The 20,234-nt window shown below is 43.8% G+C and overlaps 1 protein-coding gene across 1 annotated transcript in view; it reads left to right on the top strand.

Moving 5' to 3' along the window:
• FRMD5 (FERM domain containing 5) overlaps window positions 1-20,234 on the top strand; it is a 173,749-nt gene that overhangs the window by 15,681 nt on the left and 137,834 nt on the right. The window contains exon 2 of the mRNA XM_068274977.1: window positions 1,056-1,177. The gene's annotated coding sequence lies outside the window, so the exon portion shown is untranslated. The remainder of the gene's footprint in view (window positions 1-1,055; window positions 1,178-20,234) is intronic.

Genomic DNA, 20,234 nt, shown 5'->3' with positions numbered 1-20,234 from the left:
GGGAAATAGTTAATTTTAGATGTAAGTGTAGGTATTTTTATTAAATAACATGTTTTTGATGTAGTTTTACTATTTGGCTACAAGATGTCCTCAGTCATTATTTCTGAATCACCTATGTAAGGAGATAGCTGATATTCCCTTTCCCAAGTGAAATGTTTACCTTTAAGGTGCCCATACACTTGCTCGATTTCCCGCCGATAAACAGCAGATTCGATCACTGTGATCGAATCTGCTGTGAAATCGATGCGCAAATGCTGACCAATCGACCGATTTTCGTCCGAAATCGATCGATCCCGTCGATCTGTCGGGGCGGAAGATTTTGCTCAATCGCCGCCGGGATGGGAGTGCGTCGATAGCGGCATTCAAATGTCCGACGACCGACGCTAGCGGCAATACATTACCTGCTCTGCCGGCGCGAGTCCCCGCGGTCCCTTCTCAGCGCTGGGCTCCGGATAGCTTCCCTCGACAGGAAGTAAAGGGAAGCTGGAGCCCAGAGCGGAGAAGAGACAGCGGAAACCGGGGGACTCGCCCCGGCCGGATCAGGTATCTCCACAGATTGTGCATCGATTTTCATAGTGAAATCTATTCAAAATCTGTCTGCAGTGTACACAGACAATAGATCCCTCTTTGATCCGATTCGATCACAGAGGGATCTATCTGCTGGTCGATCTGGTGGCAATCGACCAGTGTATGGCTGCCTTTAGATCATCAGGGGGGTCTGTATGGCTGATATTGTGTTAAAACCCCTCCCACAGTTTGATGTCATGACCATGGTCCTGACAGTTTGCTGTCTGTGAACCTTGTTGCATTGCGGGAAATATCATCTTTTTCCAACTGCCAAGCAAGCAATATCTCCCTCTGTGCATAGAGCTCTCAGTAACAAACATTCCATACAGATCACCTGGCAGAACTAAAGATGTCACCACCAGTGATACATTTCAGAATGTAAATCAGGGAGAGGAAAGATTTTATAATGGGCAAACATTGACTAAATAATCTAATAATGAACATTGTAAAAATAAGCAATTTTATGAATTATGTTCTTTTCACTACAGTTCCTCTTTAAGGTTGAAAGCAGGACAGCAGAGCTCTGACCTTGGAATTGAAGTGGTCATTTGCATGTTGTTTATCGGAGCTGCATTGCTTCTGAAGCGCTGAAGAGTACAGAGAGCTATGCGTGAGCACCTTTCTGTTCTGCTTTGTCTACAGTATGTAGCAATAGATGTATGTGCAATAGAATGTACCAATCAAAAAATAAATGTTAAAAATCATTACCTGAAAAAAAAAATCTCTGGTTGGTTTTGCTATTACTGAATATGAATTTGATTTACACAGACCTGCAACACTGTACAGCACATTCTGTTTAATTGATGCTGCACCATAAGCTGGATAAGCTTGCCCGTAACCAAAAAATTAGAGTCTGTCTCGGTTCAATAAGATTTAAATAATCTCACTTTGAATTATTCCTGCTGTGTCTGAACCCAGCTCAACTGTACTGACTCCCACACTCAGAGCTTGCCTATTACATCCCACTTCTCAGCTAAGAAGAATGAGCACAGCACTCTCTGAAATTAATAGTCTGTCACGTGCAAAGCCATTAGCTGGTCTCCAGGCTCTGATGTAGTGTTTTTCACCTCAGAACGGGGAGATCACAATGCAGTTTTCAATGAACAACATAATGGTATGGCGGTTTGCCATTGTCCTAATGTAGAATTCTACCGAAAGATTTTTAAAATGTGTTTTGATGAGCGGTGCCTCTAAGGGAGCAGGTTCATAATGAACACAATGCAGCATTTATATATCAAGCATCCTGAATGCGGCTGTTACATTCTTATAAACACCTTATTCATTATCTGCTGTCCCAAATGAGCCAGGGGAAAAACAACCATCCCAGGAGCCCCCAGTGAAATTGACATGGGGTCTCCTGGGGCGTAAGTCAAAAAAGGACGTCTGGAAATTTGGGGTGCCCAGAGAAGCCGATAGTAGAGTATAGGTAACTGCTATTCTACTATTAAAGTGGTAAAAAACAATGAAATGCCGACATTTTACTATAGCTCAACCTAAACCGAACCCTCCCACTATCGATGCTTAAACTTAACCCCCGACACTTAACCTTAACCAACCCCCCGCTTCCCTCCCTTCCCCGGATGCCTAACCTTAACCACACACACCCACGCTTGACCTTAACCTCCCCCCTACAGCTAATTTTAATCTTCCCACCCCCCCCCCCTCCCCCCGCGACAAATTTTAATCTTCCTGCCTTCCCTCCCTCTGCAGCTACCTTGCCCCGAGCACAGTCTCTCTCTCTCTCTCTCTCTCTCTCTCTCTCCTTTCACCTACTAGATACATATAAGATTTTGCTGTTTGTTCAAATTCAATGTAATAGCTTGTATATGCTATTTAGATGTTAAAGCCTCTGGATCAGGTGCATAACATCAGACCCTGCAAGGGCTGCAGCCGCGGGGAGGGGGGGGGGGCAGAAGCCAAAGAGTGCCCTGTGGGGGGAGAAGTTTATTTTCCCTGTCCTGAGAGACTGACTACTAAGGGCTATGAGAGAAAAAAACTTTCTGCTCTCTGCACAATTGTTCTAATAACTCCATCTGCTCAGTCACTGATAACGAATCATACAAAGTTTTGCAGACAAAGATTTGTAGACAGTCCCTATTCAGTGTTCAGCAGGGTCTTGTGTACAGTGCTGCTCTACCTCCTGTCTCTCTACCCCTCCCCAAGTGCTGTGTACTGTAGTAGGAGTCTGGGCACGGAGAGAAAAAGCTATGTTATTCATATATGAAATACATTTTTATTACATATATTTTTTCCCACGAAACACGATGCCAGTGCTTTATATTAAAAATTCATTTCTCTTCCCCATTATCTTATGCAGCAGACCAGGTCTTTCTGACATTATCGTCAGATCTGACAAGATTAGCTGCATGCTTGTTTCTGGTCTGATTCAGACACTACTGTAGCCAAACAGGTTAACAGGGCTGTGAGGCGACTGGTATTGTTTAAAAGGAAATAAATATGGCAGCCCCCATACCCCCCTCGCTACAGTTGTCCTTTAATCCTCGGTTAAATTTCATCTTTAATGTTGCCTGTTCTGTCTGGACCTTTTACTGTCATAATAAACACAGAAGGAATATCCCATGTTTATACAGCTGTCTCCTGCAGCTATGCTACATTTAGTGACAACTCCCTCTGAGGACAGTTAGTGATGTGAATATTTCATTGTTCTGTGTAGAGCACTGTGGATAAATGTCAGCGTTATCCACAGATACAGTATATCTAAATAATATGGTTCAGGTTAATTGAACGTTCTGCCCTTTACTAGCATCTAGTCTTGTCACCCAGCACTTTTCCCACAGACATGTCTTAGGGTATTAGCAAGCAGTGTCACATCAGTTTTGTTCAGGCTGGAGTAAAGGAAGCTGAGTGCAGATGAAAGGAGGTTAAGCAGGAAAGTGGCAATGCACACAGGCTCGGCTTGTGAAGTTCCTCTCATAGTAGACTACATTATTTAGTATCTCTAAGGAGTTAGCATGATTTCTCTCTGTTTGCACAAGTTACCCCATTTCCTCCCACAACCCCCTGTGTATATCACTAGGTTAACCACTGTCTGACCAAACTGGTCCTTACAAGTGGATTTGTGTGCTTGTGGAAAAAAACTTAAAGAGACTCTGTAATTAAAAAAAACCCTCTGGGGGATACTTACCTCAGGAGGGGGAAGCCTCAAAGTCCCAATGAGGCTTCCCTGACTTCTGAAGCCTGCAGGAATCCAGTGCTGCCTCCCCGAAAACCTCCCCCGACAAGCTTGACAAGGCTTGATATATTTACCTCTCCAGGATCCAGCGCAGGCGCACTAGCGGCTCTTCGTTCAAGCTAGGCAAAAATAGCCGAGCCTGATCGTATCCGCTCTACTGCGAAGGCGCAAAGGACTCGGGCCTGCGCAGTCGAGCGAATCGATTGGGTTCGGCTATTTCCGCCTTAACCTGAAGGACGAGCGGCTAGTGCACCTGCGCAGGATCGCGGTAGGTAAATATTTACCTCGCTGCGATTTGGGGGTTACCGGCAGGGCAACGGTGGGACGGAGGAGGACGGGAGGAGCCTCGTTAGGATCCAGAGGCTTCCCCCTCTCGAGGAAAGTACCCCCCAGGGGACTTTTTTTTTTTAATACAGATTTTCTTTAAAGGGAATCTAAAGTGAAAATAAACTTATGATATAATGAATTGTGTATGTGGTATAGCAAAGAAAAGAGTCTCATATTGTTTCCAGTACTGGAAGAGTTAAGAAATTTCAGTTATCCATACAAAAGACCTTCTCTGAGCTCTTCAACCCAACTTGGGTTGGAGACAGTCCTATTTTCTTTCTTTTTACTATGATTTTTATTGAAGATGAATTTTAAAGTGATACATGCGTACATGTACAATAAACTGCCCAACTGAAAATAACAGTGACACATAGGCAAACGCAGGGGGAGGGGGGGGGGATTACAGCTGCCCAGAATCCCCCCTCAGACCAGGGCCGGTGCAGTGTCTGGAGACAGGCACAAGTTGAGACACCAGAATATCTGCAGGTATCCTGCAGCTCACAGCACTGTGCTGCTGCCTCGCCCCCTTTCTTTCCCTGCTACAGTTGACTTTGGATGGAGCAGCAGTATGTGAACAGAGCATAGAGCAGCAGTGTGTGTACAGAGCATGGAGCAGCTCTGGGGAACTTAACAGAGTCAGGTATGAGCACAGCCCTGTGCCCAGCTGTGTGATTGCTTCACTTTCCCCTTCATTAGCAATGTCAACTGTCCTCATTATTATCTGTATCCAAACTGCTCCTGATCTATCCCATTGAAGATCAGGAGCAGATTGGACATTTAGGAAATAATTGTCAGATCCTGTCAGTCAGATGGGAAATTGCATTATGTGTACCCAGCATGATGTCCTACCCTATTATTATACTATATTGTGCATGGCTGAGGGAGACCTTTCAGGAATCCTCCCCCCCCCCCTGAAAATCATGGGTTTGCCCCTGTAACGTATCACAGTTTTAAATTTAAAAGTAATAGCAAACACAAAGTAATAACACATACAGGTTGACTAAAGAAGAATATACTTAATCCTGGGAAAAGATGCAACAATAAAGAAAAAAACAAACAAACCTTAACCACACTCTGTATATAGGCAGTGAAAACCTAATTTGACTGACGTAACAGAAACCTCGTTATCCAAGGAGCCCATACCCAATCAAAAATTTGGATGGTGGATTTAAGAGTATGAGTAATTTACTCCATATGATAGATCCACAAAATTTAGTGGCACAGCCACGATGAGGGGGGCATGGGCCTATCCAGTGCTTAGCGATCAAACATCTGTTGGCAGCACATAAGAGGGACACAAGTTTATTTTGGTGGCTATAAAGGCCGGGAGAATCCTTACAAGGCAATTCCTATATTTTTGGGCACCATAAAAAAAGAAATAGTCAGGGCTCGTTCACACTGTAGGTGTCTTCAGGTTTTTTTTACACGCGGGCGATTTTTAAAATCGCCCACCAAACGCTTGTGCAATGAATGTCTATGAGAAGGTTCATATCAGCGTGGGTCGTGCGCTGTCCGTTCAGTAAAGCTGTGTGTGGACCATTTTTTAGGTGATTCCGCCTCAATGGAAAGTATAGGAAAAATGCAAAACTCTCACAAAATCGTTTTGTGTAGCGATTGCGTTCGCGTTTTTAAGAATAAATACATTTTATTTATTTATTTCCAGGTCATAGAGTTCACTTCCTGACTTGCGTCATGGAGTGAATTACAAAACCGATTGAGGCGATTCCGCCTCAATGGAAAGTATAGGAGAAACGCAAAATGCTCATAAAATTGTTTTGTGTAGCGATTGCGTTCGCGTTTTTAAGAATAAATACATTGTATTTATTCATTTCCAGGTCAAAGAGTTCACTTCCTGGCTTGCGTCATGGAGTGAATTACATAACCGCTCGGGAAAAATGCTTAGAAAACAGCTAAGCACAAAAATGAATCGCCCACCCAAGCACCGGGAATCGGTAAAAAAAAGACGCATCAAAAACAGCCCAATGTGGACAGACACGGGAACGGAACGCAATGTGAACAAGGTCTCCGAGAGATTTGAGAAAAACGATCATCCCAAGATTTAGAAATAACAGGACGGCTCCATGGACAGTCCTATTTTCTGTAGCACTTATACATCAAAGAAAACAGTCAGAGGCAGCTTCAGATGAGGTTTCACTGCAGGGGAGTGCAAAAAAAAAAAAAAAAAAAAAAAGCTATATGACGGAAAATAAAAATATAAGACTCTTTTCTTTGCTACTAATGTTCTATTAATTATCCGTACTACACATACAATTCATTATATCACAAGTTCTTTTTTTTCGCTTCAGTGTCACTTTAACATTGTAAGCATCCTTACACCTGTGGAACTGATTTATAAGGGGATATCAACATATTTCCAACTGCCTTTTCTTTCACCTTCCACACCAGACTCTATTAAAGAGGAACTTCAGCCTAAACAAACATACTGTCATTAAGTTACATTAGTTATGTTAATTAAAATAGATAGGTAATATAATCTCTTACCCACCCTGTTTTAAAAGAACAGGCAAATGTTTGATTTCATGAGGGCAGCCATCTTTTTGGTTGAAAGGAAAAGACAGGGAGCATGAGACACAGTTCCAACTGTCCTGTGTGCTGATCACCCCTCCCAGTTGCTAGGCAACGTGAATAACAACATAGGAAATCCCATCATGCTTTGCACATCATCAGGGGAAAAAAACCCGGGCAGTTTTCTTTGACGGGTGGAGCTTAGCTAAAAATGTAGCTAAAAATGATGCTTTGGTAAGAAAAACAAAGTTCTGATGCTGTGAAACTGTTAAAGAAACACCAAGCCTTTTCAGTTCTGCTTTTCAGTTCTGCTTCTGCAGAGCTTCCACATTTCGGTCAGGAGCCAATTTCATTGACTTCTGACCCCGTGGTTACTGTGAGCCAATCACAGTAATCACGAAGCTGAATAGGGAACGGACAGCTGTAGTCCATAAGGGGCCAGAGCTGACCGCTCCCAGGAGGGCTAAAGGACCACTATTGCAAAAAAAAGTAAAATACGTGTAAACGTATACAAATAAGAAGTACATTTCTTCCAGAGTAAAATGAGCCATAAATTACTTTACTTCTATGTTGCTATCACTTATAGTAGTTAGTAGACATCTGACAGAACCAACAGGTTTTGGACTAGTCCATCTCTTCCTGGGGGATTCTCAGCAAGGCTCTTATTCTTTATAAAGACATTCCCTGAAAAGGATTTATACAATGATGCTGGCCAGCTTCCCTGCTCGCTGCACACTTTTTTGGGCAATTGGACAGAGCAACTGCCATTCACTAGGTGCTTTTGAAAATAAGCCAGACCCTGAGAATCCCCCATGAGGACATGGGCTAGTCGAACACCTATCAGTTCTGTCAGATTTCTACTGCCTACTGTAGGTGACAGCAACATACGAGAAAAGTAATGTACGGCTCATTTTACTCTGGAAGAAACGTACTTCTTATTTATACTGTACATATATTTAAAATTTGATGATTTTCGCAATAGTGGTCCTTCAATGTTCACTAATTTTCCAGACCACTGCAGCCAAAGGATAAATGGGAGTGTTTAGGGTCAGCTTGTTGCTAGTGGAGTATTATTATCATTTTATTTTTTTTACATATGAAGAAGTCATGACTATTCTCTAAAAATCAACAACATCCCAATGACGGGAACTTCAGCAATAGATCAGTTACCAATCCCCAACCAGGTACCAGTTGCATCACGGTAACATCTATCCCTAAGGAACCACATCTATCCCTAAGGAACCACATCCGCATGATCATTGCTGTGTTCCCAAATGATGGGCTGACTTCATTGTACTGACCCTTTAAGAGTTTAACATATAAAAGGGTTATTCTTCTTTGTTCAGGAAACTGTACAGTGTATTCCCTCTGGCCAAGTTATGCGCACTAGATTGCTTTTATGTCATGCTGTCTACAGAAATTCGCTTTTTGCTTTAGATGTGTATGGAGCAAACTGTCCCTTTCCTCAGATGTTCATATTCACTGATGTGACTATTCTTGATGTCATCTTGTCCTTGAAGGATGTGGTGCTACAGTGAATGCTTGTGGTAGCAGAAGTAAAGAGAGGAAGGGTAAGGAAGGACAACAGTATGAAATGGGGTTAGGCTGTGTCGTGGTGAATTGTGTCTAGTCGCGTGACAGGGAGAGCTCAGGCTCCATGTCCTGAGCACAGAGCGTTGTGTGATTCCTATGTAGTGCAACTGTGCTTTATTCATTTATGGCTTATTTTGAGGGTGGGAGTTAAAAACCACCCACAGGCATCTCAGACCACTTGTACTTGTAACAAAATATAACTGTCCTCAGTGATTTCCTGTAAAAATATTGCAGCATGCATATATTCATGTTGCAGCCAGCGTGTTACTATATGTATGGTTCAGGTTCTCCCTGCCTTTTCCCCATATCCTACGCAGCACACCTCATATCTCAACACAATGCACTACCTAAATAACGTTTGAAAATGTACCTCTCTGACTGATTCCTCCTGGGTAGCATGGTGTCATCTATCTATCTATCTATCTATCTATCTATCTATCTATCTATCTATCTATCTATCTATATGATGTTTTATGTTTGTGTGTATGTACAGTATGTATGTATGTGCCTCGATCACTTCAAAACTCCTTGAGGGATTTCAACAAAGCCTGGTATACAGATCCCGCACTACCTAGGAAGATATGTTTTAGGGGTTTCGCGTCCCGTTCCCCCCCCCCCCCCCCCTGCACACCTGGATGGAACCACAAACAGCCAATCAGATTTCACCCATTAACATCAATGGAAAAAAAATGGAAAAGGCTGACATTCTCACGGTAATTAGCCGCAGTCCCCAAACTTGACACAGTTCATCACTTCGTGACTGACGTTACAAATTCAGGGACAGTGGGTGGAGCATGAAATTTAAATGGGAAACTGCAGTCCTTCTTAAACTGTTAATCGCAGGTTTCTTAAACTTCGTACAGTTAGTCACTAGGTGACTGGGATTAATATTCAGGAAAGTGGGTGTAGCCTACAACAGCCAATCAAAATTCATCTATTGATTTTCAAGACGAATATTTTAATTGCTGCCATTTTTATACTGTTAATGTCATAGGCCTACAACCTTCTACAGTCGGTCACTGGGTGACTGGGCTTCAAATTCAGAAAAGGAGGCAGAGCCACAAAAAGCCAATCAGATTTGTTTCATTTCAATGGGAAAATTTATTGATGCCAAGGACCCCAAAGCTCATAAAACTTGGTCATTGCGTGTCAAAGTTAGAAAGAGTGGCTGGAGCCAACAACCAAATACATACCTGGGCAACGCCGGGTCTTCATCTAGTTGAGAATAAAATGTATTTGGTCTAGGACAGCCTTTCTCAGCCTTTCTACCCTGGAGGAACCCTGCAAATAACTTTTTGATTTCAAGGAACCCCTGCAAACAATGTTTTGATCTCAAGGAACCCCTGCAGTTATTTTGCAGGAGGCATGGTCTTTAAAAGTATGTGTAGCTGTTTATTTCACTACCTCCTATTACACTGCCCCTCATTATACTGTCTCCTGACCCCCCAAATTAGTGCTTCTTGTTACAGTACCACCTATTATAGTGTGCTCTATATACTTCCACCACGATGGGGGAAAATGCCAAGGAACCCCTGCAGAGTACTCAAGGAACCCTGGGGTTCCAGTGAACCCTGGTTGAGAAAGCCTGGTCTAGGAACTCAGTAAATCTACCTAATCCACCCTTGGCAGCCTGCACAACAAGCAAAGTCACTTTGAAAATCTCTCCCTGCAAACTTCTTCTTTCCAAAGGACTCTTCACAGTCATGTGACTGCTTCTCCACCAACTGGAATCCTATTGCTTAAAAAACAGATGCATTTTATCTGATCAGTTGTTCCATAGCAGCGCATTGTTAAAAAGCTTCAGTTAAAACGCATATAATGTGAACTGACCCATAGGTAAACATAGACATTGGGCTGCATATCAACTGTCCGTTCAGTTATAACTGAGAGCAACTGATTCAGTGTAAAAGAGCCCACTTACTGTCAACTTATTGCCCATACAATTCTATGGGCCTCATAGGCAATTGCGGGGGGAGGGGGGGGGATTACAGCTGCCCAGAATCCCCCCTCAGACCAGGGCCGATGCAGTGTCTGGGGACCGGCACAAGTTGAGACTCCAGAATATCTGCAGGCTCACAACACTGCCCCCTTTCTTTCCCTGCTACAGTTGACTTTGGATGGTGCAGCAGCGGGTGTACAGAGCATGGAGCAGCAGTGTGTGTACAGAGCATGGGGCAGCCGTGTGTGTACAGAGCATGGGTCAGCCGTGTGTGTACAGAGCATGGGGCAGCAGTGTGTGTACAGAGCATGGGGCAGCAGTGTGTGTACAGAGCATAGGGCAGCAGTGTGTGTACAGAGCATGGGACAGCAGTGTGTGTACAGAGCATGGAGCAGCAGTGTGTGTACAGAGCATGGAGCAGCAATGTGTGTACAGAGCATGGAGCAGCAGTGTGTGTACAGAGCATGGAGCAGCAGTGTGTGTACAGAGCATGGAGCAGCAGTGTGTGTACAGAGCATGGAGCAGCAGTGTGTGTACAGAGCATGGAGCAGCAGTGTGTGTACAGAGCATGGAGCAGCAGTGTGTGTACAGAGCATGGGACAGCAGTGTGTGTACAGAGCATGGAGCAGCAGTGTGTGTACAGAGCATGGAGCAGCAGTGTGTGTACAGAGCATGGGGCAGCAGTGTGTGTACAGAGCATGGGGCAGCAGTGTGTGTACAGAGCATGGGACAGCAGTGTGTGTACAGAGCATGGAGCAGCAGTGTGTGTACAGAGCATGGAGCAGCAGTGTGTGTACAGAGCATGGAGCAGCAGTGTGTGTACAGAGCATGGAGCAGCAGTGTGTGTACAGAGCATGGAGCAGCAGTGTGTGTACAGAGCATGGAGCAGCAGTGTGTGTACAGAGCATGGAGCAGCAGTGTGTGTACAGAGCATGGAGCAGCAGTGTGTGTACAGAGCATGGAGCAGCAGCGTGTGTACAGAGCATGGAGCAGCAGCGTGTGTACAGAGCATGGAACAGCAGTGTGTGTACAGAGCATGGAGCAGCAGCGTGTGTACAGAGCATGGAGCAGCAGCGTGTGTACAGAGCATGGAGCAGCAGTGTGTGTACAGAGCATGGAGCAGCAGTGTGTGTACAGAGCATGGAGCAGCAGCGTGTGTACAGAGCATGGAACAGCAGTGTGTGTACAGAGCATGGAGCAGCAGCGTGTGTACAGAGCATGGAGCAGTTTTGGGGAACTTAACAGAGTCAGGTATGAGCCCAGCCCTCTGCCCTGCTGTGTGAATGCTTCACTTTACCCTTCATTAGCAATGTCATCTGTGCTCATTATCTCATTATGTGCTCAATATTCCGTTGTCAGTCGGTCGGACTGAAAATTGCATTATGTGTACTCAGCTGAGCAGAAATTACACCCATGCATAATTGCGCATCTTAATACGCAATCACGCATCGTAATGGTAATACGAAATTTCAGGAATATCAAAATCAATTTCGTAGTTAATTGTTCCCATTCGTAATTACACATTAATTTATGCGTAATTTCATGCCAACTTTGGTGGTGAATAGCAAAGCCCCCATACATGCCATTGCTACCAACATTGTTACATATGTTAAGAAGAATACTGGGTACAAGCTACAAAAAGAATTGTTCTAAAAGACTTTGTAGTTTTTGAGAAAAACGATTTTAAATATACAAAAAAATGTTTTATAAACTAATTTTTTCTGGGTTTAAAAACCATTTTTCTTGCATTTTTAAAATCAATTTTCTCTGCCTCATGACATGCCTCTGTGTCCCCACAACACCTCTCACTGTCCCCTCCACCGCTGCGCTATGATGCTATGACATTATTTGTCGCCATCTCTGAGGTAAACACAGGGGAGGGGGATGTCCTTTTCAAAACGCCCGCCAGTGGCGTTCCTACAAGGTTTCCAGAGCTGCCATTGGGCAGCTCTCTCTCCCTGGCCATGCCCCCTGCCGCTCCCTTGCCTCCCTGCACGCTGTGAATGAGAGACAGTCTCATTCCATCGCCATGACCCAGAGGTCACAAAAGTGAAAGCGGGCCAGTGCGGCCAACAGGAGCGATGGGGAGCGGCGGTTTTTGCGGCTACCTGATCCGCTCAGCCCCCTGGATCAACAGCTGTATACATACTAGATTCTCAGCAGATTCCCAGCCTCTGATGAAGCACCCAGCATGAAATGGCCGCCAGATTTACTGTACCTAGGCACCCACCCATAGTCCACCCACTCTAGCATGAGCATGTCTTACAGACATAAACTGTATATAAAAAATCAATGTATTAATCATCTATGCACATAGTAAAGTGTTGCAAGCAGTATTCGCCTTTCATTCTCCTTTTGTGACCTTTTTAAATGTGCCTAAGTTGTGGAACTCCATCAAGATTTTGCAGGGGGTGTAGTTGTGCCACTGGCTCCCAGCATTAGTAATTATTCTGATTTACTGAATACATAACGTTGCACCCATATGATTAAACCATAAATAATGGATACAGTTTCCCTAAAACTGTGACAAATATCGTAATGATAAAAAAATAATGAATACTGTATATGCAAATCTTTTAAATGTTGCTTTGAAATTAGGGGCAGCTGGCAAGTGTAAACTAGATTATAATTTCAGCAGAGGAACTTATCAGTCATCGCAGCTGCTGTAGGTTCGAAATAAATATTCATAGTTTGAAGTTCCAATCAGTCTTGTATTTTACTCATTTAATGAGAATATCTTTCTACCGCCTCTGTAGAACATGCAGGAGCTTGGTATTAGTGTGTGTGCGTGCGTGCGTGCGTGCGTGTCTGTGTGTGTTGTGCTAAGTGTGTGCTTTTTCCTTGTTCAGAAAAAAGGAATCTGTAAATCCAAAAATCTGTATATATATATATATATATATATATATATATATATATATATATATATATATATATATATATATATATATATATATATATCTCCCTAGTATGATCAGCTGCACATCAATAATTTAATGAAAATAAACGGTGACTATATAGATATACATACACATATATATATATATATATATATACAGTGGTGTGAAAAACTATTTGCCCCCTTCCTGATTTCTTATTTTTTTGCATGTTTGTCACACCTAAATGTTTCTGCTCATCAAAAATTGTTAACTATTAGTCAAAGATAACATAATTGAACACAAAATGCAGTTTTAAATAATGGTTTTTATTATTTAGTGAGAAAAAAAACCTCCAAATCTACATGGCCCAGTGTTAAAAAGTGATTGCCCCCCTTGTTTAAAAATAACTTAACTGTAGTTTATCACACCTGAGTTTGATTTCTGTAGTCACCCCCAGGCCTGATTACTGCCACACCTGTTTCAATCAAGAAATCACTGAAATAGGAGCTATCTGACACAGAGAAGTAGACCAAAAGCACCTCAAAAGCTAGACATCATGCCAAGATCCAAAGAAATTCAGGAACAAATGAGAACAAAAGTACTGTAATTGAGATCTATCAGTCTAGTAAAGGTTATAACGCCATTTCTAAAGCTTTGGGACTCCAGCGAACCACAGTGAGAGCCATTATCCACAAATCGCAAAAACATGGAACAGTGATGAACCTTCCCAGGAGTGGCCGGCCGACCAAAATTACCCCAAGAGCGCAGAGAAAACTCATCCGAGAGGCCACAAAAGACCCCAGGACAACATCTAAAGAACTGCAGGCCTCACTTGCCTCAATTAAGTTCAGTGTTCACGACTCCACCATAAGAAAGAGACTGGGCAAAAACGGCCTGCATGGCAGATATCCAAGGCGCAAACCACTTTTAAGCAAAAAGAACATTAAGGCTCGTCTCAATTTTGCTAAAAAACATCTCAATGATTGCCAAGACTTTTGGGAAAATACCTTGTGGATCGACGAGGCAAAAGTTGAACTTTTTGGAGGGTGCGTGTCCCATTACATCTGGCGTAGAAATAACACAGCATTTCAGCAAAAGAACATCATACCAACAGTAAAATATGGTGGTGGTAGTGTGATGGTCTGGGGTTGTTTTGCGGCTTCAGGACCTGGAAGGCTTGCTGTGATAGATGGAACCATGAATTCTACTGTCTACCAAAAAATCCTGAAGGAGAATGTCCGGCCATCTGTTCGTCAACTCAAGCTGAAGCGATCTTGGGTGCTGCAGCAGGACAATGACCCAAAACACACCAGCAAATCCACCTCTGAATGGCTGAAGAAAGACAAAATGAAGACTTTGGAGTGGCCTAGTCAAAGTCCTGACCTGAATCCTATTGAGATGTTGTGGCATGACCTTAAAAAGGCGGTTCATGTTAGAAAACCCTCAAATAAAGCTGAATTACAACAATTCTGCAAAGATGAGTGGGCCAAAATTCCTCCAGAGCGCTGTAAAAGACTCGTTGCAAGTTATCGCAAACACTTGATTGCAGTTATTGCTTCTAAGGGTGGCCCAACCAGTTATTAGATTCAGGGGGCAATTTCTTTTTCACACAGGGCCATGTAGGTTTTGAGTTTTTTTTCTCACTAAATAATAAAAACCATCATTATAAACTGCATTTTGTGTTCAATTATGTTATCTTCGACTAATAGTTAACGGTTTTTGATGAGCAGAAACATTTAAGTGTGACAAACATGCAAAAGAATAAGAAATCAGGAAGGGGGCAAATAGTTTTTCACACCACTGTATATATATATATATATATATATATATATATATATATATAAATACAGAGGGTGCTGCAGCACACAACAGGAAAACAGTGACAGGGGCTCTTGGTTACGCTTTAACGCGTTTAAGCTCACCAACTGCGCCAAAGTGTCCCCGATCTGGTGAGTCCTACTCTAACCAGGCAAAAATGCTAGTTTTTATCAGCGTTCTAGTGGGAACCATGCCAAAAGCCCAGGGGTCAGCTAAATGGGAGAAATGAAATTAAAAACACCTCACCTTCTACTAGCTACTAACTGAACTATGAGCACCGCTCATTTATATGCTTAACTGTGCTAGAGATGGGTGTGGTTATGCACGCTCATAGGGGAAAATAACATAAGCCAAGGGATGAGCAGCACAAACCGAATTTTATGCAATACTATGCAAAGCATGCACGCAGCACTGGAGAACCCCAATCTCCATAAGAAATATATAAATACAGAGGGTGCTGCAGCACACAACAGGAAAACAGTGACAGGGGCTCTCGACTAATAGTTAACGGTTTTTGATGAGCAGAAACATTTAAGTGTGACAAACATGCAAAAGAATAAGAAATCAGGAAGGGGGCAAATAGTTTTTCACACCACTGTATATATATATATATATATATATATATATATATATATATATATATATATATATATATATATATATATATATATATATATATATATATATATATATATATATATATATATATATATATATACATATATATATATATATATATATATATATATATACGCACACACGCAGTGGTTTGCAAAAGTATTCAGCCCCCTTGAAGTTTTCCACATTTTGTCATATTACTGCCACAAACATGAATCAATTTTATTGGAATTCCACGTGAAAGACCAATACAAAGTGGTGTACACGTGAGAAGTAGAACGAATATCATACATGATTCCAAACATTTTTTTTAAATAACTGCAAAGTGGGGTGCGCATAATTATTCAGCCCCCTGAGTCAATACTTTGTAGAACCACCTTTTGCTGCAATTACAGCTGCCAGTCTTTTAGGGTATGTCTCTACCAGCTTTGCACATCTGGAGACTGAAATCCTTGCCCATTCTTTGCAAAACAGCTCCAGCTCAGTCAGTTTAGATCAGTGATTCCCAACCTGGCAGGTGGGCGATTTGGGTTCTAAGGGGGGCGCAGGGCCGGCCCTAGACTATTTGCCGCCTGAGGCAAAAAAAAAATTCCGCCGCCACCCCCCCCTCCCCCCAGTGGGGGGCGCGCTGTGGGGGGCCGCCGAGCTGGAGGGGTAGCTGGCAGGACGGAGGTATTGGGCCTAGCGGCGGGGTGGGGGTCGTACCCCCCCTCCCTCGCCTGGGTCCCCCGAACTGCGCTACCCTCCAGCCTTAAATACAAGCAGCCGCTATGTGTAAGAGGCACGGGCGGGTAGGACTCACCTCTTCCTCGTTCCAAGCGTGCGCTCCACTGACGTCACTTCCTGCAGCGTTGCAGGAAGTGACGTCAGTGGAGCGCACGCTTGGAACGAGGAAGAGGTGAGTCCTACCCGCCCGTGCCTCTTACACATAGCGGCTGCTTGTATTTAAGGCTGGAGGGGAGCGGAGCACGGGGGACCCAGGCGAGGTAGGGGGGGGGGGTCCGACCCCCCTCCCCGCCGCTAGGCCCAATACCCCCGTCCTGCCAGCTACCCCTCCAGCTCGGCGGCCGGCTCCCCGCACCCACGGACGGGCGGGTGCCGCCCCTGGAATTTTGCCGCCTGAGGCAAAAGTTTCACCCCGCCTCATGAGCGGGCCGGCCCTGGGGGGGCGGTAAATTTGTGGGGGGCGACAGGGGGGCGATCAGTATGAAAAGGCAGAAAAAATAAAGTGTCGCAGTGTCACTCGTTTTTAAGAAAATTATGGGCAAAAAATATGATCTGTATAAAATATGCAAATATGCAAGTGTGCATGATAGAGTTGCGTAATTCCTCAGGGCTCGTTGGTCACGCGCCGGTGTAATGTCAGATATTGCAGCCCGGAAGCAGCCTTCCTTACTGAGTATCGCGCATGCTCAGTGGGAAGTTAGATATTATTTACCTGAAATATCTCCGCTTCCGCACCACATACACTCCCAAAATTTTCAGGGGAGGGAGGGGACCCCCAGATCTAGCTCTGTGTCGAATTTCAGCCCCCGAGCCCCGCTAGTTCCCGAGATAGGTTTGCTGCAATCAGTCTCGGGAACCAGCGGGGCTCGGGGGCTGCAATTCGGCACAGCGCTAGATCTGGGGGTCCCCTCCCTCCCCTGAAAATTTCGGGTGTGTACGTGGTGCGGAAGCGGAGATATTTAGGACGTTTTACGTGGCTGCACAATTCAATGGGACGCAGGCTCCTACTGCGCATGCGGGGCTGCACAACGTGCAGGGCTGCAATATCTGACATTACACCGGTAAGGGAATTGGCGCAAAGTAGTTGAGTCACCGGCTATTTTTAGCTGGCAAGGTCACAGCGCTACCCCCTCCACTGGCACCACTACCTGGCTTAAGGGTATACCGTACTAAGAGAGGGGGGGCGACAGGGGTGAGTCGTCTTCCCCTAAGGGGCGATACCTCATAAAAGGTTGGGAACCACTGGTTTAGATGGACAGCGTTTATGAACAGCAGTTTTCAGATCTTGCCACAGATTCTTGATTGGATTTAGATCTGGACTTTGACTGGGCCATTTTAACACATGGATATGTTTTGTTTTAAACCATTCCATTGTTGCCCTGGCTTTATGTTTAGGGTCGTTGTCCTGCTGGAAGGTGAACCTCCCCCCAGTCTCAAGTCTTTTGCAGACTCCAAGAGGTTTTCTTCCAAGATTGCCCTGTATTTGGCTCCATCCATCTTCCCATCAACTCTGACCAGCTTCCCTGTCCCTGCTGAAGAGAAGCACCCCCAGAGCATGATGCTGCCACCACCATATTTGACAGTGGGGGTGGTGTGTTCAGAGTGATGTGCAGTGTTAGTTTTCTGCCACACATAGCGTTTTGCATTTTGGCCAAAAAGTTCCATTTTGGTCTCATGTGACCAGAGCACCTTCTTCCACATGTTTGCTGTGTCCCCCACATGGCTTGTGGCAAACTGCAAACGGGACTTCTTATGCTTTTCTGTTAACAATGCCTTTCTTCTTGCCACTCTTCCATAAAGGCCAACTTTGTACAGTGCACGACTAATAGTTGTCCTATGGACAGAGTCTCCCACCTGAGCTGTAGATCTCTGCAGCTCGTCCAGAGTCACCATGGGCCTCTTGACTGCATTTCTGATCAGCGCTCTCCTTGTTCGGCCTATGAGTTTAGGTGGACGGCCTTGTCTTGGTAGGTTTACAGTTGTGCCATATGCCTTACATTTCTGAATGATGCTTGAACGGTGCTCCGTGGGATGTTCAAGGCTTTGGAAATCTTTTTGTAGCCTAAGCCTGCTTTAAATGTCTCATTTACTTTATCCCTGACCTGTCTGGTGTGTTCTTTTGGACTTCATGGTGTTGTTGCTCCCAATATTCTCTTAGACAACCTCGGAGGCCTTCACAGAGCAGCTGTATTTGTACTGATATTAGATTACACACAGGTGCACTGTATTTAGTCATTAGCACTCATCGGACAATGTCTAAGGGCAACTGACTGCACTCAGATCAAAGTAGGCAGAATAATTACGCACACACCACTTTGCAGTTATTTATTTGTAAAAAAAATGTTTGGAATCATGTATGATTTTCGTTCCACTTCTCATGTGTACACCACTGTGTATTGGTCTTTCATGTGGAATTCCAATAAAATTGATGCATGTTTGTGGCAGTAATATGACTAAATGTGGAAAACTTCAAGGGGGCCGAATACTTTTGCAAACCACTGTACATACACACACAGACATGCACACGGCTCGATTCACCAAAGCAGGATAAATGAATGTTTGTGCAAACGTTCGTTTATCACGCGGAGTAATCTTTTACATGCACAACCTGTCGCGCGCCGCAGATTGCGTGTTAACTGCTGTGATAGCAATTATCAGGCTTTTGTGAATTGAGCCCACTGTGTGCAATAAAACAGCTCCTCCAAGAGTCAGGGTCATGTCATCAGGCTGATTTGCCTGTGTGCTATTACAATATAGCTGGCTGATGAGCAATAATAACACATACTGCATGAATACTAGCAGTGGTAGTGAGGTTACTCTGTCGCCACTCTGTTTGCCTTTAGTACCATTTCAACCTACAACAGGGCAACATGACTCAGACTCACTCTTGACTGCTATACTGTAAAGGTACATAGGTGGGTGATGTGCCTCACCCTCTCTTTATGTGACCACTTGTCCCAGAACTCCCTCAGTAGTGGCACTTTTACTCCCACTCGTTTCCCTGTGGGTGACCCCAAGGTGCTCATAAGACAATTCATCATGGATGTCTGGCAGGTATGTAAGGTTCAGAATGGATAAAAGTCGAGTAATAATCTTCTGTGTCTCTCCCCTTAAAAACCTCAACTTGACATGTCTCTGAATGTAACTAGTGCTGCCATTTTCACCATTCATCAGCCATATTGACTTGAACATCTCTGGGTCTTGCCACACAAACCCTCACATCATCTCTGAGAATATGCCCTATCTGCATTTTGGTATCGCCTACATCCTAATTCACCTTTTTATGCTTGTCCCTGATTCCACCCTCTCCACTCCATTCACCACGCTTGCATGCCACCTGCTGCCTTGTCCCTCAACCTCTGCCAACATTCACTTCATCCTGTGTGCTCACTGAAGAATTATCCCCCAGTCTTGTTAATCATTTGTCCCCCCAACACTCTCACCTTGATGTGACTCTCTACTGCTCTTCTGCATCCAGGGTGCTCCCTGCAGCCCCACCCTACCTTCTTCCATCTACATTTAGGTACTTTTTCATTTGCAAAGTGCTGAAAAGTTATTTTATTCAGAAGATGAAAGATTATCTTCTAGGAGAAAGTGTATGGCCCATATGCAATTAACTTTTTCTCCTGAATTTTCTCCTCAGAGATACTTTTTTATCTTCTATTTAGAATAACTTCAACATTTTGCAATTGAAGAAGTACCAAAAAGTAGGTAAAAAGGTATTGTTGTAACTATTTTAAGTATTTTCTTGCTTGCTGGTTATTTAAAAAAGGCATTTTATTGACAAGTTTGAAAATATCACCTAGGAGAAAACTTAGGAAAAATACTTCATTGCATATGGTCCAGTATGCCTTATCTGGACTGTTGCAACATCCTCCTGTATTCTGCTATCAAGGCTTTCCCCCATACAACAATCTACCATCCACAGATAGACTTCTCTTTCCTTCTCAATACTGCTCCTCTCTGCAGTTCTGTACACTGGCTTCCAATTTACCTCAAAATCAAATTGAAGCAACCATACACTGCTGTTAAAGTCCTTCTGTGGGAGTTA

This window comes from Hyperolius riggenbachi, chromosome 3 (genome assembly GCF_040937935.1).
Source record: "Hyperolius riggenbachi isolate aHypRig1 chromosome 3, aHypRig1.pri, whole genome shotgun sequence".
NCBI classification, from domain to species: domain Eukaryota; kingdom Metazoa; phylum Chordata; class Amphibia; order Anura; family Hyperoliidae; genus Hyperolius; species Hyperolius riggenbachi.
This window is presented reverse-complemented; position numbering and strand designations above follow the sequence as displayed.